Here is a 25,184-nt window from a genome sequence, read left to right on the forward strand (position 1 = left end):
TTTCTCAAACAAAGGATACTGAGGCAAATGTGGCGCATACTCTCTTCTCAACCTATTGTATTCCTTAACACAATCTAGATCCGCACAAATGTTTGTGACATCACACTCAATCAAGTACAATCCCGATAAAGTCCTAACTCGTGACAATGCCACATATGCCATACCCTCCTTGAACACAGAACTGCCAATATTCACCAATGCACAGTCTACACTTAAACCTTGCGATTTATGGATTGTCACCGCATATGCCAAGCAAACAGGAAACTGCTTACGACGAACATATAAGTCTTTTACAAGCAAAAATCTAGCAGAACAACAAGCAATTAGCTGTACTTCCTCAATGCCATCAAATTTAATTTTTAAAAATTCAATTCCATCTCTATTTCTGTATTTCACAAAATCAACAACATTACCCATTGACCCATTTACCAGACCTCTTTCAACATGTAAATTCCTTCTTAAAATTATACGGCAGTTCAAGCACACATTCAGAGTCTTTTCAAAACCCGCAGTTTTAGATATACTCTTCTCTAATGAATCCAATTTTGTTTTCAGATTCTCAGACAAAATAATTGTTGATCCCATATGCTCTACTCTGTCAATAGCTTCCAGTTTCACAATCTCTTGCTTTTCTAAATGCAACATTTTGTTGTTGAATTTGGCACATTCTGCAAGAGTTGGCATCAAACATATTCCAGATTTTTTCTCAGTAACTTTCTGAAAAATATTCTCAGGCACAACATCTTCGTCTGGATATAAATTTGTCAGTAATCGTGCATGTAAAGCTTCTTTCCCATGCTCGGTCACTTTTCCAATTCTAACATCTTGTAGAATAGTCTTGTAAACTTCATCCTTTGCCTGACGCATATTTTCATGCAGTTCAGCATAATTGAAGTTTAACCATATATTGACGTTGCCAATGCTCCCTAAGCACTTCCTGGTATCTTCATGCGTGAGCATTTTGAACACAGGTTGCCCTTTCACTGGTGTCAGCTGCAGAAGATCTCCGAAAACAATGATGTGTTTGCCACCAAATAACACATCATACTCTGTTTTGAGAACTTCTTGCATTCTCAAATGCACAAAGGCAAGCATGACATTGGAAACCATGCTTACTTCGTCAATGATAAGAAGTTTCATTTTCCTCAAGACTCTTGAAACTTCAAAACAAGCATCTCCAGATAGCTTGTGATATTCTAATTTGTTGTCATGCTCCACTGGCAGCATCAGTAAACGATGTAAAGTAATCCCTTTAATGTTATGTGCTGCCAGTCCAATTGGAGCGGTGACAACACAAGACAGCGATGACTCTGTCCTTTCCTGCAAATAACATGAAATTGCTTTAATAAGGAAACTTTTTCCAGTTCCCGCTTCTCCACTCACGTACAGTCGGACAGGCTTCAACGACGTACATGAGCACTCTTTCTTGTCATGACTTAATCCATGATCAATTTGCATGGTAAGTTCGTCATATATTTTCCTCTGCTCAACGTTGAGTTGTCTTTCCAACTCTTCTAAGTTAACCGCATCCTCCTGAGCATGTGCCATGGCTCTTTCCACTTCATTCATAGCAGTGGCAGCTTCATTTTCGATAAGAGGTCCTCCTAGTGCAGACGTCTTCAATCTGTGGGGCGCGACCCCCACGGGGGTCCTGGAGGCCTGGGAAGGGGGTCGTGCATTCCCCTGCCTCACTTTGCCTGGATTCTAAAACATTTGCTTTCGTCTTGGAAAAAAGACAGCCCTCCTGGGACAGCAAATGCTGCTCGTTAAAGGCTTTATTTGAGTCGAGTCTCCTGTGTCATGTAAATGTTTCTTGCCAGGGTGCCTGGTCGCCTAAACGAAATGCAAATGTGCCCTATTAGTTTAACTGCAAGTGTGAAGGGTGCCTGGTCCTTCGCCCCAGGTAAAGTTTATTTCATAACAACAATATATTTTTCACTGGATAACAAATAAAAGGTTCATGTCGATTGATATTTCCTAAGCTGGAAAAGATATACAGAATTTTCCTGCAAGTTTACCCTTTGTGAAGTTTTGCAGTGCAAAATGGAACGGTGCAGTAAAAATACTATTCTATGTGCAGTGTCCCCTATGAAGAACAATTGTGTTAGTGTTACATCAGGATGTGGGTGTCTTAAAAGTGTCATACAAAGTCCAGCCGTTCACACTGAAGTGGTGGAGACTAAAACATTGTTACATTCATTTTTCCATTCACCTTTGCAAAGGTGGCAAAATGAGTCCCTCAAGCCGCATACTCCGTGGGCAAACATTCCTTGCATGCATGTCAACATAAATTGTCATTATTCTAGTAATTCCGTGAGCATTTAGCGAGGCTGGAGAAGCCTATGTTGTTCTCTTGGTGTCACCTCTAGCATACCTAGCTTCAGTCATCAGTGCCACCAGAATCCATTAATGAAGCACTATTTGTCCCTGACCCGGTCATCGGTGAACACCCTGCTTTTTTATAAACTTCTATTGCCCTCCCTCTCCTACTATCCCTTGGATAATACGCAAGACACTGCCAAGACAATGTGTTAGTGAGAATTTCCTAAAACACCCAAATGCACTAATAGGGGCACCATGCGTGCTTGAAAAATGACCTCAGAGACAGATCTTTAAACATTGAATCTGCGTGAGATAAATAAAACAGACATGCCTTTCCCTCGTAACAGAAGGCAAATCGGATCCAGGACATACCAGGAGTAAAAGATAAATGGGAACAGACAAAATGGAAGACATTTCATTGGGAACGTAAGCATCGATGATCCCTTAAAAGAGTAAATTAAACTAAGATACTGGGGGCTAGATGGCACCTTGCTGGTTGCGGGGTAGGAGCGTGAAGGGTCACCTGTCGTGCTGCAGAATTGTGTGTTTTAAAGTCAATTTACAAGCGGACGACAAAGTGTTTGTGGTAACTTCATCTACAACTAAACCGGAATCACAAGGAGTACCTGTAAAATCCAGGTGAGATGCTTTACATTATTGCACCTCTCACCATGGGCTTGTGGTGGGACATGTGCAGGTGCTGCTATCAGGGCAGATAAAACAACAGGCTTTCTCTCTCGAAAAACATGTGGGTTGCAAATCTGTCAGTTCCAATTCACAAGTAACTGAAAGGAGGTGCAATGACTTGCACAATTGGCAAGTCACATATTACACAATTTATTTGTTAGCATTGACGAAGGGGGAGGGGCTAGGAGTGGCATGGTTAGTGATTGGGTAGTGTCCAGAGGAGTTAGTTGAAGCTTTGTGGTGCATGGGGGCTACTGCCCCTGCCCCTCATAGTCTGAAACCTTGTTGGACTCAAACCTGCATATTCAAGGCGGGAGAGGGAGTGGTGACCAGAATTTGAAAAGCGAAAACCGAGACAGGTCGGACAAAAAAGTAGGACTAAAGTCTTCAGTCTTATTTCTATATCTGGCCTGCACCTCCTTTTGCATATCCTTTAAAACAAAAACAAAAAAGTCAATCATTAAAAAAAAGTACGTGTGTGTATGTTGTGTGTGTGCGTTAGACCTGTAAATCTTGTATACAGGGCCGGACTTGCCGTAGCGGGCACCGGGAGGGTTCCATTCCAAGGATGCCAGCGCCATGGGGATATTGCTTTTGTGAAGGAAGGAGCCCCTTCCTGCACAAAAGCAATCACTGCCGGCATTTTCCTCTTTCAATGCGTGCTGTAGAATGCAGCACGCATTGAAAGAGGAAAAAACAAGGAGAAATGAAAACATTTCTTCTCGTTTCGCATGGTTACCCCACCCCTATGGTGGCGCAGTAAACTGACGCATTTCCAGGTGAACGATTTCTCGTAAATCTGGAAATGCATCAGTGGAAATGGGTGCTGCGTGGGAACACCCACAGCAACACCCATGTCCCGCCCCTAACAAGCAAAGTGTTGTGTGAACAGGGGCGATATTTACAAGCACAGGTTAAGTCACGCAGGGTGACTTTACCTGTGCTTGTAAATATCCCTTAGCACGCTGCGCCACCGGTGTGTCACGCAACGTGATGCACCGGCGGCGCATGGGGCTTGTAAATCTGCCCCATAGAGAATATTTTGGGGCTCATTTATGAGAGGCTTGCGCTGCCAGAGCACCAGTTTTATTGACGCTCTGGGATATAGTAACGATGAAAAGTGGCGGCCTCTCTGTTCCTACCGGAGACCGGCTTGTACAGTCTCGCCCTGAAGAAGGAACTGTGTATATGTTTGTTTTGTTCCAAAACGCGCGTAGGCGTTTTACAGTCTAGTCTTTTTTCTTGTATTGTTTATTGTATTATTGCATATTGTGTTTTTGTCATGTGTTAGTTATTGTTATTTTTTTAATGTCAATTTTATAGATGTAGTGTTGTGCATTTTCGTACTAAATTTATGGGCCTCTGTCTATGTATTGTCCACACTGTTATAAGAAAAGGAAACAATTTTTAATGTGTTTTTATGTGACTACCTTATTTAATTTTGATACTAATAAAATGTGAATTAACATATTGTCGCAATGTTTCATATTCTGCGGGACAACTAATTTAATAGTGTGGATGAACCACCCACAATAGTATAATTCTATGGAGGAAGATTTTGTTATTTAACTTGTGTTTCTCCCTGCTCTCTTCCTCCCAATTGAGATTTCAGAGTCCCTCTTACGTTTATAGGAAGGTGCCCTTCCTGCACAAAAACAATCCTGCCTATGTTGGTGCTAGGCAGTAATTTGTACGCCAACGCAAAAGGAAAGGACAGGAATGGACCGTATTTCATAAATATGGCGCATTCCTGCCTTTTCACATTGGCGCAACGCAGCAAGAAGACTGGCGGCGCTGCCCAATGCCAATTCCTCATGAATGAGGCCCTTTTTTTTTAGCTACACCTCTGACCACGCCCCCACGCTCACTGACCTTTGGTTGGCTAGACACTGTTTAATATTCTTTTCCCACTGTAAAAATGATTTTGTGTGGGAATTGGGGGCGTTTATGGTTGTCGATAATGAGGAGTACCAGGTTCTAGAAACTTTTGTCAGGAGGGGGTCCTTACTCCTATAAAGGTTTGACAAGGGGGTCTCGGCATCAACAAGTTTGAAGACCTCTGTCCTAGTGGATCCTGACTCAATGAAGCAGAACTCTGACTGTCCTGAGAACTGTCTCTGGCAATCTCGGCTGCAATCGTTGCTTCCTGCTCAATTTCCACATTCAACATTTCTACATATTTGGGAAAAGCAGGACATTCTATGGTCTCCTTGGCAGCATTGAATGAGTCTTCGTAACAAAGGAAATCTCCAAGCAGTTCCTCTTCTGCACGCCAAGGCTTAAAAAGTTGCAAAAGTGCTAAATAGAAAAACTCCTTTTTTTCAGGAGATTCGCCACTCAATTTTCGATGGTTTATCAAGTGGCATTTTCTTTGCTTGACCAGACATCCCTCACTTCCTATTACAGCATACACTCCTTTCTCAGTATCTTCTTTGATGTTCCTCTTGAATATGTAATTTTGCAGAACCTCATACAGACAAACATTCTCGAGGTGACTGCTTCGATTTGGATAATATGTATCCAACATGTTGCTCTTCAAAATGTCGGTACTGTTTGGCTCCTTTTCCGCCAAATACTCAATTTCCCGCACAGGTTTCAGAACTCGATTACGCGTTGCAGCAAGACCAACACTCACCCAAACGATACTCCTGGACTTGGCATAGAGACTTGCTGAAGACAACCGGTCAGAACATTCGTAAGCTCCGATTTCTCGATGCGACAACATCTTCAGACTGAAACTGTACAACTTCTTGCTGAGGCTCTTTTCATGGGAAATGTCCTCCCACATATCCTTCAATTCTGTCTTCTCTTTTTTGGTGATGTAAGATGTCACATACCGAGCCACAGCCATACAGTTATCAGCCACAAACTGTATATCCATGTTAGCATTCCACATGGACAAAATCACCGGGTTGTAGTCGTTGATGTACTTAGACTCTTCGTTCCTCTTCAAATTGTATGTGTTTTTAGGTGATTTCTTCATCACATTATGTCGCAGCGAAGACATCAAACTGTTCACTCTTCCTTTAGAAATCACCGATCGTGGAAAGCCGAAACGACATTTGGTGTAGAACTTGTCTTTGTTCCGGAATTTACGACGACAGTACTTTCCACATCGATGGCTTTGGAAACGTAGAACTTTTTCTCTTAGGCTTTTTTTCTCCTTTGCGTTTGGAACAGCACACGTAGAATACTGTTCTATGAAACTCATCACTGAGTCTTCTGCATCCGTTCCAAATTTAGGTGCATCCTTGATCCACAGCAACATATGTATATGAGGAGCACCTCTTGCTTGGTACTCCTTCCTCCAGAAGAAATCCAACACCTCTCCAAGAGGTGGATTCTTCTTATTCATGATGAAAGACATCATACCTTCAAATCTATGATTGAAGTACCTACATACATTGACTGTATCCAAAGAGCACAGTTCTCCGGGTGTCTTGAATTCGATGTTTTCTACGTTAGCATTTGCCTCTCGTAGAAATTCAAGTAAGTCTTCCCAGCCATACTCAGCACAGCTCAAAGTGAGGAACCATGTGGGAGTTCCTAAGTTCCTCAGCATACATTTTAAATCACCATGACGACGGTACCAGTACTCAATAGTACCACGCTGACACGCCATGAGATTAATCAGGTGAGAATCCAAAATACTGTCTTGGACATTGACTTTATCCATAAAGTCACTTGCCGAGATGTTTTGCATGTGTATACCACTTTTCAAGATGTGGTTCACTGCATATGACAGTCCAGACAGATCGCTTTCAAACAGGAGATGAAACAAATAAGGAATGCATTGTCGAAACCTAGGATCTCCTGCATACAATCGCAAAGTCCGGTATTCAGAAGCAGGAATTTGATGAGGTCGCTCATCATATCTTCCTCCCTGACCTGTTGGAAAAAGCTGTGGGAAACACCGAGCTTCCAAACTTTCCTCCCAAACACTAATGGGACTCCCTTTCGCTTGTTTCATTTGAAACAACTCAATAGCATTCCCCATGACTTCCTTGGAATGCAAAGGATGAACACTATAATTTTCATATATTTCTTCACTAGTACAGGGTTCTACTTTCTCAATTTGACCAGCACACAAATCGCTATCCTCTTCCTCACTTACTTCCTCTTCTGCAACATATACATTTTTATAGTATTTATTATTTTTTTTCAAATACAATGTTGCCCTTTTGACTTTCCTAACATCTACTAAATCTTGCCATATTTTCTTATTCTTTGTCGGAACCCCATTAACTAAGATAACAAGAGGTTCCTCTTCCACTTTTTCTACTCCAATTGTGTTAATGTTTTTCTTCAAATCTAGAGGCAAATAAACAACTCTTCCCTTTAATCCTCTCTGTAAATCTGATGGAGGCAATTTCCCTGTCTTTGGCTCCATTCTTACAATAGCCTGAAAGGGATGGATACTTTGAATCAAAATAGATTCATAAGTATTTAAATCCTTCAATTCAGAAGGAATCTCAACCAATTCCAGATTATTATGAACTGCTCTAGCAGGCATCTGGTTTTGATTTAATTTGTTACAACAATAAGTACACACACGTTGATCCAATCCCAAATCAAAACAATTTTCTACCATCAAGTATGTTGTAAAATCCTTCCATTCACTATTATTTTCCCTTTCACTTTTTCCATATAAATCCACTAACTTAGTCTGATTCTTATAATAAGTGCGTCGACAACACACACAAGTGAAATTTGGCCTCTCACTTGATTTCACCTCAAACGTCGCAATTTCCCTCTGGAAATTATCTGTACTGGAAACCTGTACACTATCTTCCACATTACTCTCTTCTTCTTGGTCAATTTCAACATTCTCCTCTTTACTTCCAAAGTAACAAAACTCAATTTCTTCACATATATTCTTCACATCTATTTCAGAACCATGCAAAAGAGCAGCGCATAATTGTTTAAGCATAATTGCTGGACTCTTAGCATAATACAACATTCTAACTAATTTCCTCACTTTATTATGATGCACTGCTAGCATCCTGAAATGATGAAAAACACTCTGGCATACTCTCCTGGAAAGACAAGCCAGTGAATGACCATGCAAACCTATCACTTCTCTCACTCTGCAAGGATCTAATTCTTGCAACAACTTCATTTTCTGCTTCAAACTTTTCTTATTAAATGACCGTATAAAATCACAAAGCAAATTGATGGAATCCTGTCGTACACTGCAAATACTACTACACTTCCAGGTGTACACAGGACCCTTAGGACGTCTCCCTAAAACCTCCTTACCTAACACCTCTTCTATCTCTGTTCTCACAAGTTTTTCTTTTTCAACTGGACAACCATCTTTCACTTCATAAGCTCGACCACTGGTGTCAACTGCATGCACCAAATCATTATCCTGGAAATAACTCTCCTCATTAAAAAATGCCTCAGAGCTTGAACTATGCATCCATTCTCCAGAAAAAACTTCACAAAAATTACTACGATTAACTATTCTCTTCCATCTACTATTTCTTTTGAAATCATAAATTGCCTTGTTTAGCTTCCTAATTCTATTGATTGTCAAAATAAATAACTTACGTTTAATTTCAAATGCCTGATCAATAACTTTCTCAACTATTTTTTTTCTCTTATAAAAAACCACTTTCTGTTGACCTTTCTTAATATTTTTTAACAAATTCCCAATTATCCTGTTGTGGAACATTCGTTTACGAATGTCCCTAAACTGTTGTTTCCTTCTACTTTCATGCATAGAGTTATCTCTTACTCTAGCAGTAACATTTCTCATTGGCCTTTCCTTACCATTTGAATTGTTTCTCCTTTTCTGGACTGAAACATTTTCTGTAGTAATATTTTTTTTACTAGACATATTTCTTATGACTGTTTTTGGACTCTTACCCGGTGCTTTCTTGGTGACTTGACAAATCTTTTTGTTAGAGGACTGCTGCATTATTCCATAGTCCTGCTGTCTTTGACGTTTTGCAGCCTTTCTCACTCTTTCTTTGCTTGGCATCCTAAAATCTTGAAATAATCTGCAGTTGAATCTGTGGTAAAATATAATAAAAAATGTTATTAACCACTATTACCCAACAGTAAATTTATAACAGTCATCAAAAACTTAACACACTACTTAAGTATATAATATACTGAAGCCTATCTCCAATTTTTCACTGAACAGGACTCATCTCTTCTTAACCTTGGATAAACCTCACCTACTCTGTGTCCCCTGCACATAATTAAATGTAAAGGGGCAGATTTATATTAACTAGCACATCCCCAGGGATGCACCAGTTAACGTGCACCGCTGCTCTGCCACCCACGGTGTGCCGCATTTACAATCAGATAGGACAAAGCTACATCAAAACCCTGCGCCTGCTTGAAGCAGGCATAGATCTTGACGCAGGTAGGCTGAAAGCTAAAGCAACAACTAAGTGTCGTGTGCAGAAGTTACAAAAAAGGAAAAATGGCGTTTAAACCAGTAATGAGCCCATGCTAACTTAACACAGAGTAAAAATATCCAGGATCTACATCAGTTTGGGGTTCACGAACCTGGCAGGTACAAGGCACTAAGGCTTTCCACCGTGCATGTCTCATCCCAAATCATATGTTGTTTGTGAATGAAACAATTTCCCAGACCAAATGCTTTGGATTGGCTACTTCTAAAAAATTAAACACCCCTACTATCCCGGAGTTAGAGGAATATGATAGTTGGAGTAATTTTACTCGTTGTCCATTAAAGATTTACAGGCCCTACTCCGTAATTCTTCCTTTAACATTTCCAGTATAAATCCAAAAGGTTGACTGCTTTGGCAACGTGCCTTATCCACGGTTTAATAACGCTGCCTTTTGCTTTATATAAGTTTTCAAATTGTATGAAATATATACCAATAGGTCGTTATTAACCTTTAGGTAGTGGTTTTCTTCATGAGGTCTGGTCGCTTCCATACACATACAGATTTTCAAAGATGATCAAGAAGTTTATCTGAATGGAGAGGAATGCACTGAGACGCCAGATCATTCACTAATGTGTAGGCACATACAGTTACACGGTTCATGCAACAAACACCGACCAAATATGGCTTGCGTGTTGCAAGGCACACCAGTTCCTGCTATCATCCCCACGTTCAAGTTCTTGGAAAATGGTAGTTATTTGATGCTCAATAATGAAGATTGTTCTGGGTTAATTAAAAGTATTCATTTTATCGTAACAGTAAATGAACGGGTTATTTGCTGCAGAAATGTTCTATTTCCTCCCACACATGAACATACGGAGTTTTCAATCTGGCCACAAATACCAACCTTGGGAGCACATTTCAACGGCATGACAAGAATAAGAGCTCTTTTGTCTCAGAGAGAGGTGGCCTTGACTTCGGCCCGTGAAACTTTCGTGCTTCACATAGCGAACACCCGTACAGAGTTGCAGATCCTTTTAAATACAGATTCGCCTTTCCATTTCAGCAAGATGGTTCGGACTATCTCTAACGCGTCCTCCACAAAGGGCCTGGCGCACTTTTTTTAAAGTTGTTACCAGTGGTCTCGTGACTTCATTTGAGAAAATCTTTGGAGTCATCCCTACTTTCTTTCATTCTATTTTTTCCACTCTGCTTCGTGGATTCCCATTTTTACTTGCATTACCAGCGGACGCTCTTGTGCTTTTTTACATTTTTAAATATGGATGTCCCTCCTGTGCAAGCTCCCGCCCTGCAGCTGCTGACACTGTTCCGCAATCGCATGCTAGAATATTATGGCACAATGCCGTTGGCGATATTAAGCACGGCATATGGATTATCTTTTCGATTCTCCTACTTCACCTGTGTCCAGCCTGTATTTCACTGCCTGACCTGTGATTTCCATTGGGCCATTGATTTGTGTCTCTGCGGACCGGTTTCTCCTGACGTCGACTTTAATCAGCTGATGACTCCTATCATTACTCACGAGTTGGTTTGTCCCGGCGAAAGGATTATGGCTGTGGCATTGATGCATGGACTAATTGGTCCCTGGAATTTACTGGCGGCAACACAGTCTTTCTTGGAACAGAGCTTTCTTGAAAACCCACCGAGCTGTCCTCTGATGTTGATAGAGGATCCGGTGCTGGGAGAGCACGTATGTTCTTTTCCGCTTTTAAATTGGATGGCTGAACTCTTTTCGGGTGAAGACGGTGACTTCCTATTGGAGGCTGTTGCAGCTTATTTTGCATACACAGTTATGTCATAGACCTTTTTCATGTTTGATATGCTGAGTACTAGCATTTCATTGACAATTCATTCACTTATTTGTCAAGTTTTTATTATTTAGCTTGCCTATTGGCTTAAGACTCGATAAAGTACTTGGCTGTTTTATTTTTCTTTAGCATTAAATTTTCCTAGTTTTTAATGTTTTACCTTGCGGACCGTCCACATATAAACTTGCAATCTGCTCTCATGAGATGGCACTTCTATTATCTTATTCAGTTCGTTTCCGGATCATGGGGAGGTGTCATCTAGGTCCTGGATATCTTTACACCGTGTTAAGTTAGCATGGACTCATTACCAGTTTAAACGCCATTTTTTCCTTTTTTGCAACTTCTGCACACGACACTTAGTTGTTGCTTTAGCTTTCAACCTAGTAGTTCATCGTGATTTACATGACAATAATATGTTATTGCTCTACTATCTGCTTTGCTTGTTAAACTATATCTGTACAGCGAGTGCTGAAGTTTCAAGAACAACACGATACAGAATTGTTATGAGGTCTGATCTCCACGACTTCATACTCATAACATAAGTGCAGCTTCTGCCAATTCTGGGCATGAGGCGGGTTTTATATTGCTTTGCCGAACACACATACACAACACTTGATGCGGTTCACATGAAGAGAGAGCTGGTGTATGCTGATGTGATTCCTTCAAATCTAAGACACTAAAGTATCGGCACGCCCTAAACCAACACAAAGAGACCTTCTTAGCAAATAATATATTATGTGTATTAGGGAGGGTGAGATATAAGCAGCCGCGGGCCGTGGAGGGAGTTACGGTGGGGCAGGGAGGCGGGGAGGGGGAGGGGCAGGGTGGAGCCCTCTCCACCCTGCCCCTCCCCCTCCCCGCCTCCCTGCCCCACCGTAACTCCCTCCACGGCCCGCAGCTGCTTATAAGTGTTGCTAACTCTTATTCATTTACAGCATGTTAACATACTGTCACCATTCGCTTTTTATGTACTACTAACTATGCTGGTAATTTTGCTACTGATAATATGTGTACTTGTATAATCTAAGATACTACGCCTGAGAAGACGGCATTAGTAAATAAACATTTCAAATACACATGTGTTCTTCTTAACTCCATGTTCTGGTTTCTAAGAAATATATAACGACCGACTGTTCATGAGTTCCACGTATCCTGAGGTACTATAAGTTCATATTCTGGATTGTCTAAACATTGAGAGTTTGTTATATCCAATGTGACACTGTACCTAGCTTGCTAAGGGGTTTTGATTACTAAGGTGAGTTTTGGGACACCCTAATTCGCCGAGGTTCCAATCCTCTGTCCACAGTTCTGTCTGAGAACAAAAACCCTGCGACAGGGACACCCCTGAGCCTTGCTGGAGCTTCATCACACTTGCGATACAACTCCAGCAATGCGCCACCTTTACGGCACAGATACGTCACGCATCTCTGCTGTTTTTGCCCCATGATGCGCCGCATTGTAAATGCAGCACACCATAGGTGACGGAACAGCGGCACAGAATGACTAACACATCCCTGGTGATGCGCCAGTCATCATAAATCTATCCCTATGCTTCTTATCTTGTTAGAGATGAACCGCCATATGTATCATCAAAGTTTTTTGCATTTCCTAAATACCGAACTTTAAGGAATAAATAGCGATTCTTTACCATTCCTAGTTTGCGATGAGCTATTTGCTAATTACAAATTACCCATTCATTTCCATGCAGCAGGAGGCCCATAGGAATGAAGGTGCAATTTGCGATTAGCAATTACCTCATCGCAAATTACGAATTTTTCCGAGGGTGCAGGAGTGTCTCAAGAACACCCTGCTGCACCCCTGAAAAAGAAATTTGGGGGCATATGGCGCACATAAATTTTGAAAACATTCCTTTACCTCAAAAACGATTTTCAACTCATAATTTGAAAACACTGCACATGGGGAAATGACTTAAAATGTCCTTAAGACACATAAAAGCGTTTTTTGATTGCCTTTGCAGCATGTTTCAGTCACCTTTAACATGCCTATGTAACGCAAACATTCAAAATGTAAATTTGCCATGCACAGGTGGGAGCATATTTACAAGCAATTTGCTCCACAGACAAACTTCTTACATTGAAATGGGAAAAATAACATCAGAGACTCTCAATTACCTTATAAAGAAGCAGACACCATTATGTCCTTCTCATCAATATTACAACCATTGCTTTTTCTCAAAAACGATTTACAAGTCATAATTTGAAAACACTCCACAGCTCCTATGCACATAAAAGCCCTGTCAGTACTAATACTTCACATTTTCTCCAATTACAATTTCTCAAAGAAACAAAATCTATTTGTAAAACACTTGAGACAAAGCAACATTTGAAAAACACAACTTTCTTCATAATTTTCTCCTTAAAGCACACTATTTTCTATCTAAATTAAAGAAATCTTTTCTCACCTTAGCAAATACTTTGAGTTTCAAAACAGTCTCAGAAACACACCAATTTGTCTTCAGCAGAGCAAAAGGTATGCACTCCAGAGTCTGCAGCTATCAAAAGCACAGAAATGCTGTAATTCCTCACACATATCTCTCATGTCACCCAATCAAAACTCTTCCCTCACTTTTTTTCAAATGAAAACCCTTCCCCCCTCTGCCATTTCATGCCTTTTCTGCATAGCAACCACCTCTTGCAAGACCTCTGGTGTTTGCAAGTTCACACAACAATGTTGCAATTGAACTCTGAACTCTCAGTGCACCTGCATATCCAGAGCATTCTTTCATTTAATGATTTTTTCTTCGCCACTCAAAATACATCTTTCAACGAACTCATCCATGCACACTAACTTTCTGTTTTCAGCAATCAAAATCCACCAATCACTCTTACTGCTTCATTAACACAGAAACTCCTCAGTTTTTTTCATTTTACACTCTCATTTTTTCAACTGACATTTCATTGCCACACTTCATCTGACTGCAGGAGAACCTTCTCTCGCCATGTTTTCTGTCTGGATTGTTGGACATAGTTATATCTATTGGGCTCAAAGGTACGCTGAAAACAGGAATTTACCTAACCTCAATTTACAAGATGTGGAAATTAAGTGGTTTGGCCACAGAGGATTAAAATGTCACCAATTGATACCATTGGTGAAAACCTTTATGCATTTGCCAAAACCTGACCTGTTAATTGTGCACTGTGGAGGTAATGATTTGGGCACTTTGACTGGGGTAGGTCTGGAAATGCTTTTAAAGGACACCTTTGAGCAATTGATGGCACTTTTTCCTCAGACTGCCTTGGTATATTCAAATATATGCCAAAGACAGAAATGGAGGTGGTCGAACCAATTTTGTCCACAAATTGAGAAATCGAGGAAGCATGTAAACAAATCTGTTTCAGCTTACATGAGAGACCATGGAATGGGCTCCCTGTACAACAATAACTTGCGTTACTACATGCAAGATATCTACAGAGGAGATGGAGTTCACTTCTCAGATGAGGGCAACAGAGTTTTCATTTTGAATTTAAGACTGTGCATTGGTACCTACTTATAAGTACCTAAATGTACCATAAACCCAAAAGCTCTTCTCAGAGCTACCCTACATCTGATCACTCACAATTATTATTTTACTCTAACTTTTTTCACTAATTTTCAAGAAAATACGCTCCCCAGAACGCTTCCCGGTTCGCGAACCGGGCGCACTCCACGCAAAAAAACTAAAAAAACTGTATATTTTTTTTTTGCCCTGCGAGACCCTTTCAAAGCCTCCACATCAAACCTAGGGGGTCAGGGACGATCTACTATGCCCCCTTATGGTCATTTGCCCCTTCGCTTTGGCCTCCTCTTGTCTCTCGATCCTACCGAGAGACAAGATGGCGGCCGCTACAGACTGTTTGGAATGTTCACAGACGCCGAAGAACCAATCAGCTTCGCAAACCTCCGTAACGCGAAAAGTACGCGAAGCGGAGCGCTGTTACAGATATATATCTTTTTTTGAACGTTAATTTCTCAAAATCCACTGGAGCACATATATTGAGACCTCGCAAAGGCACATCGGGCTACCAGTCCCTACAATTTTGCCAAGTTTCGTGCAAATCCATTCAGCCGTTCGATTATTATTATTTTATTTTTTTTTGCCCCGCGGGGACCTTTTAAAACCTCCACATCAAACCTAGGGGATCAGCGACAATCTACTATGCCCCCTTATGATCATTTGCCCCTTCGCTTTGGCCTCCTCTTGTCTCTCGATCCTACCGAGAGACAAGATGGCGGCCGCTACAGACTGTTTGGAATGTTTACAGACGCCGGAGAACCAATCAGCTTCGCTTCACAAAGCTCCGTTGCGCGAAAAGTACGCGTACTGGAGCGCTGCCCGGTCCGCTGTTACAGATATATATCTTTTTTAAACGTTAATTTCTCAAAATCCACTGGAGCACATATATTGAGACCTACAAAAGGCACATCGGGCTACCAGTCCCTACAATTTTGCCAAGTTTCGTGCAAATCCATTCAGCCGTTCGGGCTAAAAGTGAGGCCAACCGCCCTATGGAAATTAACATGGGAAAAACGCGTTTTGGGACCCCCCTTTTTTCTCGGCCCCCCTTGACGAACCCCCCCAAAATTTTCAGGGGCTGCTCAGAAACAAAATGTGCCATTTTCCTGAAAATTTGAGCCAATTCCGTCCACAAACGCCAAAGTTATTAGACATAGAATTTTCAAAAATCCCATAGAGAAAAAATCCTAACTATATATACCTACTGGCGACCGCCAGTAGGTAATATATATATATATATATATATATATATATATATATTTCAAAACGCTGGTAGTCCCAAATGAGTCGCACACGAGACGGCAGAGAAAGGTTACCAGCCTTTTTAATGTCAGGTATGGAAGTACACAAGTGGCAGTAATATACAGCTTCCCCTTTAAGCCTGACGCGTTTCAAGTTTCCTCTTCCTCAGAGGCTGCCGGGAAAGTTCATGCAGTGGCGGGCAGGCAATCCCCCAATTAGATACTCCGTCACGCCCTCAGGCGCTATACAGGAATTGTGGGATATGTAGTGCCCAAAAATTCTCCCATGATTATGGCGCACTGATAGCTGTGATCGTCACAGTGCACTTCCTCCATCCTGCCCTGTCGCTCCGCGTAGGAGGTGAATCCATCCTCGTGGCCCCTTCAAAATTGCAGGTTGGTGCGGTACTCGGCGGATGGGTGTCCGCCCTTCATATTTCAAAACGCTGGTAGTCCCAAATGAGTCGCACACGAGACGGCAGAGAAAGGTTACCAGCCTTTTTAATGTCAGGTATGGAAGTACACAAGTGGCAGTAATATACAGCTTCCCCTTTAAGCCTGACGCGTTTCAAGTTTCCTCTTCCTCAGAGGCTGCCGGGAAAGTTCATGCAGTGGCGGGCAGGCAATCCCCCAATTAGATACTCCGTCACGCCCTCAGGCGCTATACAGGAATTGTGGGATATGTAGTGCCCAAAAATTCTCCCATGATTATGGCGCACTGATAGCTGTGATCGTCACAGTGCACTTCCTCCATCCTGCCCTGTCGCTCCGCGTAGGAGGTGAATCCATCCTCGTGGCCCCTTCAAAATTGCAGGTTGGTGCGGTACTCGGCGGATGGGTGTCCGCCCTTCATATTTCAAAACGCTGGTAGTCCCAAATGAGTCGCACACGAGACGGCAGAGAAAGGTTACCAGCCTTTTTAATGTCAGGTATGGAAGTACACAAGTGGCAGTAATATACAGCTTCCCCTTTAAGCCTGACGCGTTTCAAGTTTCCTCTTCCTCAGAGGCTGCCGGGAAAGTTCATGCAGTGGCGGGCAGGCAATCCCCCAATTAGATACTCCGTCACGCCCTCAGGCGCTATACAGGAATTGTGGGATATGTAGTGCCCAAAAATTCTACCGCACCAACCTGCAATTTTGAAGGGGCCACGAGGATGGATTCACCTCCTACGCGGAGCGACAGGGCAGGATGGAGGAAGTGCACTGTGACGATCACAGCTATCAGTGCGCCATAATCATGGGAGAATTTTTGGGCACTACATATCCCACAATTCCTGTATAGCGCCTGAGGGCGTGACGGAGTATCTAATTGGGGGATTGCCTGCCCGCCACTGCATGAACTTTCCCGGCAGCCTCTGAGGAAGAGGAAACTTGAAACGCGTCAGGCTTAAAGGGGAAGCTGTATATTACTGCCACTTGTGTACTTCCATACCTGACATTAAAAAGGCTGGTAACCTTTCTCTGCCGTCTCGTGTGCGACTCATTTGGGACTACCAGCGTTTTGAAATATGAAGGGCGGACACCCATCCGCCGAGTACTGCACCAACCTGCAATTTTGAAGGGGCCACGAGGATGGATTCACCTCCTACGCGGAGCGACAGGGCAGGATGGAGGAAGTGCACTGTGACGATCACAGCTATCAGTGCGCCATAATCATGGGAGAATTTTTGGGCACTACATATCCCACAATTCCTGTATAGCGCCTGAGGGCGTGACGGAGTATCTAATTGGGGGATTGCCTGCCCGCCACTGCATGAACTTTCCCGGCAGCCTCTGAGGAAGAGGAAACTTGAAACGCGTCAGGCTTAAAGGGGAAGCTGTATATTACTGCCACTTGTGTACTTCCATACCTGACATTAAAAAGGCTGGTAACCTTTCTCTGCCGTCTCGTGTGCGACTCATTTGGGACTACCAGCGTTTTGAAATATGAAGGGCGGACACCCATCCGCCGAGTACCGCACCAACCTGCAATTTTGAAGGGGCCACGAGGATGGATTCACCTCCTACGCGGAGCGACAGGGCAGGATGGAGGAAGTGCACTGTGACGATCACAGCTATCAGTGCGCCATAATCATGGGAGAATTTTTGGGCACTACATATCCCACAATTCCTGTATAGCGCCTGAGGGCGTGACGGAGTATCTAATTGGGGGATTGCCTGCCCGCCACTGCATGAACTTTCCCGGCAGCCTCTGAGGAAGAGGAAACTTGAAACGCGTCAGGCTTAAAGGGGAAGCTGTATATTACTGCCACTTGTGTACTTCCATACCTGACATTAAAAAGGCTGGTAACCTTTCTCTGCCGTCTCGTGTGCGACTCATTTGGGACTACCAGCGTTTTGAAATATGAAGGGCGGACACCCATCCGCCGAGTACCGCACCAACCTGCAATTTTGAAGGGGCCACGAGGATGGATTCACCTCCTACGCGGAGCGACAGGGCAGGATGGAGGAAGTGCACTGTGACGATCACAGCTATCAGTGCGCCATAATCATGGGAGAATTTTTGGGCACTACATATCCCACAATTCCTGTATAGCGCCTGAGGGCGTGACGGAGTATCTAATTGGGGGATTGCCTGCCCGCCACTGCATGAACTTTCCCGGCAGCCTCTGAGGAAGAGGAAACTTGAAACGCGTCAGGCTTAAAGGGGAAGCTGTATATTACTGCCACTTGTGTACTTCCATACCTGACATTAAAAAGGCTGGTAACCTTTCTCTGCCGTCTCGTGTGCGACTCATTTGGGACTACCAGCGTTTTGAAATATGAAGGGCGGACACCCATCCGCCGAGTACCGCACCAACCTGCAATTTTGAAGGGGCCACGAGGATGGATTCACCTCCTACGCGGAGCGACAGGGCAGGATGGAGGAAGTGCACTGTGACGATCACAGCTATCAGTGCGCCATAATCATGGGAGAATTTTTGGGCACTACATATCCCACAATTCCTGTATAGCGCCTGAGGGCGTGACGGAGTATCTAATTGGGGGATTGCCTGCCCGCCACTGCATGAACTTTCCCGGCAGCCTCTGAGGAAGAGGAAACTTGAAACGCGTCAGGCTTAAAGGGGAAGCTGTATATTACTGCCACTTGTGTACTTCCATACCTGACATTAAAAAGGCTGGTAACCTTTCTCTGCCGTCTCGTGTGCGACTCATTTGGGACTACCAGCGTTTTGAAATATGAAGGGCGGACACCCATCCGCCGAGTACCGCACCAACCTGCAATTTTGAAGGGGCCACGAGGATGGATTCACCTCCTACGCGGAGCGACAGGGCAGGATGGAGGAAGTGCACTGTGACGATCACAGCTATCAGTGCGCCATAATCATGGGAGAATTTTTGGGCACTACATATCCCACAATTCCTGTATAGCGCCTGAGGGCGTGACGGAGTATCTAATTGGGGGATTGCCTGCCCGCCACTGCATGAACTTTCCCGGCAGCCTCTGAGGAAGAGGAAACTTGAAACGCGTCAGGCTTAAAGGGGAAGCTGTATATTACTGCCACTTGTGTACTTCCATACCTGACATTAAAAAGGCTGGTAACCTTTCTCTGCCGTCTCGTGTGCGACTCATTTGGGACTACCAGCGTTTTGAAATATGAAGGGCGGACACCCATCCGCCGAGTACCGCACCAACCTGCAATTTTGAAGGGGCCACGAGGATGGATTCACCTCCTACGCGGAGCGACAGGGCAGGATGGAGGAAGTGCACTGTGACGATCACAGCTATCAGTGCGCCATAATCATGGGAGAATTTTTGGGCACTACATATCCCACAATTCCTGTATAGCGCCTGAGGGCGTGACGGAGTATCTAATTGGGGGATTGCCTGCCCGCCACTGCATGAACTTTCCCGGCAGCCTCTGAGGAAGAGGAAACTTGAAACGCGTCAGGCTTAAAGGGGAAGCTGTATATTACTGCCACTTGTGTACTTCCATACCTGACATTAAAAAGGCTGGTAACCTTTCTCTGCCGTCTCGTGTGCGACTCATTTGGGACTACCAGCGTTTTGAAATATGAAGGGCGGACACCCATCCTCCGAGTACCGCACCAACCTGCAATTTTGAAGGGGCCACGAGGATGGATTCACCTCCTACGCGGAGCGACAGGGCAGGATGGAGAAAGTGCACTGTGACGATCACAGCTATCAGTGCGCCATAATCATGGGAGAATTTTTGGGCACTACATATCCCACAATTCCTGTATAGCGCCTGAGGGCGTGACGGAGTATCTAATTGGGGGATTGCCTGCCCGCCACTGCATGAACTTTCCCGGCAGCCTCTGAGGAAGAGGAAACTTGAAACGCGTCAGGCTTAAAGGGGAAGCTGTATATTACTGCCACTTGTGTACTTCCATACCTGACATTAAAAAGGCTGGTAACCTTTCTCTGCCGTCTCGTGTGCGACTCATTTGGGACTACCAGCGTTTTGAAATATGAAGGGCGGACACCCATCCGCCGAGTACCGCACCAACCTGCAATTTTGAAGGGGCCACGAGGATGGATTCACCTCCTACGCGGAGCGACAGGGCAGGATGGAGGAAGTGCACTGTGACGATCACAGCTATCAGTGCGCCATAATCATGGGAGAATTTTTGGGCACTACATATCCCACAATTCCTGTATAGCGCCTGAGGGCGTGACGGAGTATCTAATTGGGGGATTGCCTGCCCGCCACTGCATGAACTTTCCCGGCAGCCTCTGAGGAAGAGGAAACTTGAAACGCGTCAGGCTTAAAGGGGAAGCTGTATATTACTGCCACTTGTGTACTTCCATACCTGACATTAAAAAGGCTGGTAACCTTTCTCTGCCGTCTCGTGTGCGACTCATTTGGGACTACCAGCGTTTTGAAATATGAAGGGCGGACACCCATCCGCCGAGTACCGCACCAACCTGCAATTTTGAAGGGGCCACGAGGATGGATTCACCTCCTACGCGGAGCGACAGGGCAGGATGGAGGAAGTGCACTGTGACGATCACAGCTATCAGTGCGCCATAATCATGGGAGAATTTTTGGGCACTACATATCCCACAATTCCTGTATAGCGCCTGAGGGCGTGACGGAGTATCTAATTGGGGGATTGCCTGCCCGCCACTGCATGAACTTTCCCGGCAGCCTCTGAGGAAGAGGAAACTTGAAACGCGTCAGGCTTAAAGGGGAAGCTGTATATTACTGCCACTTGTGTACTTCCATACCTGACATTAAAAAGGCTGGTAACCTTTCTCTGCCGTCTCGTGTGCGACTCATTTGGGACTACCAGCGTTTTGAAATATATATATATATATATATATATATATATATATATATATATATATATATATATATATATATATATCAACTAAAGTAGGCAAAATATCACTGTAACAATAATTTTGTACAATCACAGGCCTAGGCGCTAAGTCTGCGCCAGGAGATGAATTTTAGTCTTTGGGTTAAACTCACCAGTGCTCTTGTGAGATTGTAGGATAACCCCAACTTGTGAAGTTAGCCAAAAGTAAGGGACCCTCCTCAGTAAAAAATAAAACAAGTTTGCTATGTAGTTTGCCTGTTCCCTTTTGGAAGGTTAAGAACCAGCCTACGTCATGTGGGGGGATTCCTTTGGATGAAGTAAACCATTGTTGTCACTGGGCCCTGGTCCGCAGTTCACCCTCGCTCGGTCCATGTCTGTTAATCACATCTGTTTCCTCAGCTTCTGCCAAGAAGAGCAGGTGTTGATGCTCAGCCTGGAAAGGTTCAGTGGTGCCTCTACCAATATGGCCGCTGGTGCAGTGGCACCAGTGTCAGGGTTATGAAGGGCCCAATGCAGTCTAGTTGTGGTTGCCGTTTTTAACCCAACTAAAGGGTAAGGGAGCCCAGTTTCCTTGTTTGTGTTAGGGCCCACGGTGCTCTTATCGTACTAGAACGGCAGCCTCGATCTTTAAATAAAGAATCAACACAGACATTTAAAGAAAATCTGAGGGAGTTTGCCCAGTGATAAGGAATAGTAACTAAAAGACAGGCCTTTACTCCCCTAAAACTGAAGCATGGATATACATGTCCTTGTGCAGGACCCCCAATTCAGCCTATGGTAAATACAAGTGATGTGTGCCAGAGGGTCAATGAGCTAGGAAGTCAAGGCTTCACCTTTTACCATAGCTCCTAGCAGGGACTCGTCACTCATAATCACACAGGTGACACAACACTTCCTGCGTCCTATGCCGTTAAGTTCAGGTCCCTACAGCCATTCGGGATACTTAAAGGATGATTAAAACAGAGTAGAATGAAGAAGTGCACAGAGAGAGGGATACCAGCTCACCTAGAATTACCTAGTCTTGGCCACTAATTTAGAAACAAATGTTGGGTTTCTCAAAAATGGCTGGATAAATAAAACAAAAAAAACATAATCCTCGCCTTCCCAGTTAATGATGCTATGCCGTTTATGGGAAACTTAGTGGCACAATCATTTTTGTCCACTAGCATACCCATGTAATGAAGCAGTGGATCCCACTCACATATGCAAGCAGGGACGTCCATTTAAAAATCCAGGAGGTGCTGATACTAGACACCCACCACCGCCAGTAAGAAATCCACACTTAATTTCCTCATGTGTGTGCAACACATTCACTTTGTGGACTATTTCTGGCCACTTTTCCATATACCCTTCCTCAACATATCACTAGACTGCTGTGATTGAAAATGGAACACTCAGCTGCCATTTTGATGGTGTGACTCCCCTGCATCTCCCTATTAAGGGGCTCGTGATTTAACACAACTTACTTTGATTTTGACTAACATTAAGAACATACATTTTGGGGCAATACAACCCTATGATATCAAGAAGACAGTGCTCATCATAAAAATTACTTGCATGAGGAGAGTCAGTGACGTTCAAGCCTTGTTATCCAAGGAATCATGCAGTATTTCACAGAAGCCAGGCTGTACCATCATTTCTATATTCATTCCAAAAGTGTTATTGATTTTAAACCGCCATCTGTAAACATTCTTACCCACAATGCAAACATGACTACACACAGCTACTACTGATGAGGCCTTTCACACTCCAGCCAAGGGGACGGTTTCTCAGATTTACTTACTCTTCAACAGATGTATCCTTATCCTGTGTGATATGGATGTTTGGTCTGATGCAGGGGCGTGGGTACCTGTAGTGAAGCAGGGGCAGGGCCAGCCACCTGGCCCCAGAGCTCAAGGCAGTCCAAACAATGTCCTTTACTACCAAACAATGGAAAAGGGGACCCTTTTTAGGTCTCGCCTATGCAGCGCGCATGCACTGCATAGGAGGAGACCTCTTGTAATCGATTCGCTTTTTAAGCCAAAAACGTGCACGCATTGCATTGCTTTCAATGGCAACGTGTGCACGTTTGGCGATTCCCTTGTGGGAGCAAGCTTTGGCACCATCTGTTTGCAAGTTAATTGCAAACAGATGTCGCCAAAGCTCGCTCCCGCAAGGGAAACAGGCGCAGGCCCCCTCCTCTCTCCCCTCCCCCTGCTGCCTCCTCCTCTCCTTGTTCTCGCCTCCTCCACCCCTCCCCCTTCCCCTCTAAACAAACAAGGAAGCGGGCATGTGTCCTGGGAAGTAAACTGGTGGAGCTTTTTGTGGAACGGTGAATTGGCAAAGCAGCATAATAACCGGCAGACATCATGCCTATCCTGACTAAGCTTCCTGAACAGCATTTGTAGTACCCAACCATCAAGGGGACTGTTCCCTGGATGATGACAGCTGACCGGCCTTTCTATGAAGCTTGACACTCAGGGCCTATCCCTGGATTTGCCATTTTACACATAACTATTAGAACAGTGTTTTATAACTCTTGAATAAACGGTGTGGCCTTTACAATGACTGGAAGTTACTTACTCAATTACAGTCTGTCAATCAGCCACCAAAATGCTTGGGCTTCTTGTCCAATGAAACCTCCTATCTCACGCTATCTTCCGGCTTCTGAGAGAGCATTAGCCAATGACGTGCCACTTCACAGTTCAACCAATGGTGCAGACTGTTGTTTTCAGAACTAATGGGCAAGAGCACAGGATGTGTATGCCAGTGAGACCCGCCCTCCTGCTTGCGCTTCCTCAGCCCTTTGATTACAATGGGAAGCGCTTCAGCCGCTGGCTTGTCCAGGCTGCGCGTGCGGCGACATGGCGGGCGGGCAGCAGGGCGGCAGCAGCCATGTCCGCCCTGTAGAGACATGCAGAATTCGCACAGGAGTTTCCCCTTCAGCATCAATATCCTGCTGTCCAGGAGGAACAAGGAATTGCCGTCCCCGGCGACCGGCAGCGGTGCAACTTCGCCGGCCAGGAAAGGCCCTTAGCACAGACCCTGCCGGGGAGAGGCCTTAGCCGAAGGAGACCCCACTCCTTCCTCCCTTTCAGTGATGACTCAGGGAGACCCCCAGGCAGCAGCCTGCTAGACTGCAGTCTGTTAGGAAGTCATTCTGTTTGCCTTAGTATGGAAAGCGCCCTGTCAGCGGCAGCCCTGAGAGTCCTCGTGCCTGCAACGGCGTAGAAAGCCTAGTGTCAGCAGTAGCTCAAAATCCTCACTGTCTGCAACATACCAACATCCCTTATACGCACATCAGATTTTATTCCTAAATAATGAAGATCATGCTAGTAGTACAGAAAGATGTCGTCCAGTAGCAGCAAGGATGGCCCGCTCTGTAAAGCAGTTTTCAGATCAGCAAGCACCATGGCAGGGGCAGCACAGAGTACCCAAAGTCAACAACCCACACAACCTCCACTTTCAAAAGCGTTCAAAACCCCTCATCATCATTCTAGAAAGGCCCGATCTCGTCAGCACAACTTTATGCTCACCATTTCAGTTGCACAATAAGTCAGCAGAATCAACAGCAGCGCATAAAGGTGCAGTCGGCAACACGCAAAACAAGCATTGTCATAGCCAATACGTCCCGCCTTTGGGACCTTATAAGTGTTTAACCATGCAACAGTTAATGTTGTTGCACCAAGGATTTTGTGCTGCATAACTAAATACTTATAAGGTCCCAAAAGCGAGACCTATTGGCTATGACAATGCTTGTTTCCTTTGATTGTGTTTGTGCCCACCGCACCCTTGATACACCATTTGATCTGAAGAAAGGACTCAACACATATCACCTGTATAGGGTTCCTTCGTATGGCTTCCTTGCGTGTGGTACCAGGATTACCTATGTATACACATGCATGCTTGTGCACCTCTCTAAAACAAAAACAAAAAACAAGAGGCCCCAAAAATACC

The sequence above is a fragment of the Lissotriton helveticus genome, chromosome 7 (assembly GCF_964261635.1).
Source record: "Lissotriton helveticus chromosome 7, aLisHel1.1, whole genome shotgun sequence".
In the NCBI taxonomy this organism is placed as follows: domain Eukaryota; kingdom Metazoa; phylum Chordata; class Amphibia; order Caudata; family Salamandridae; genus Lissotriton; species Lissotriton helveticus.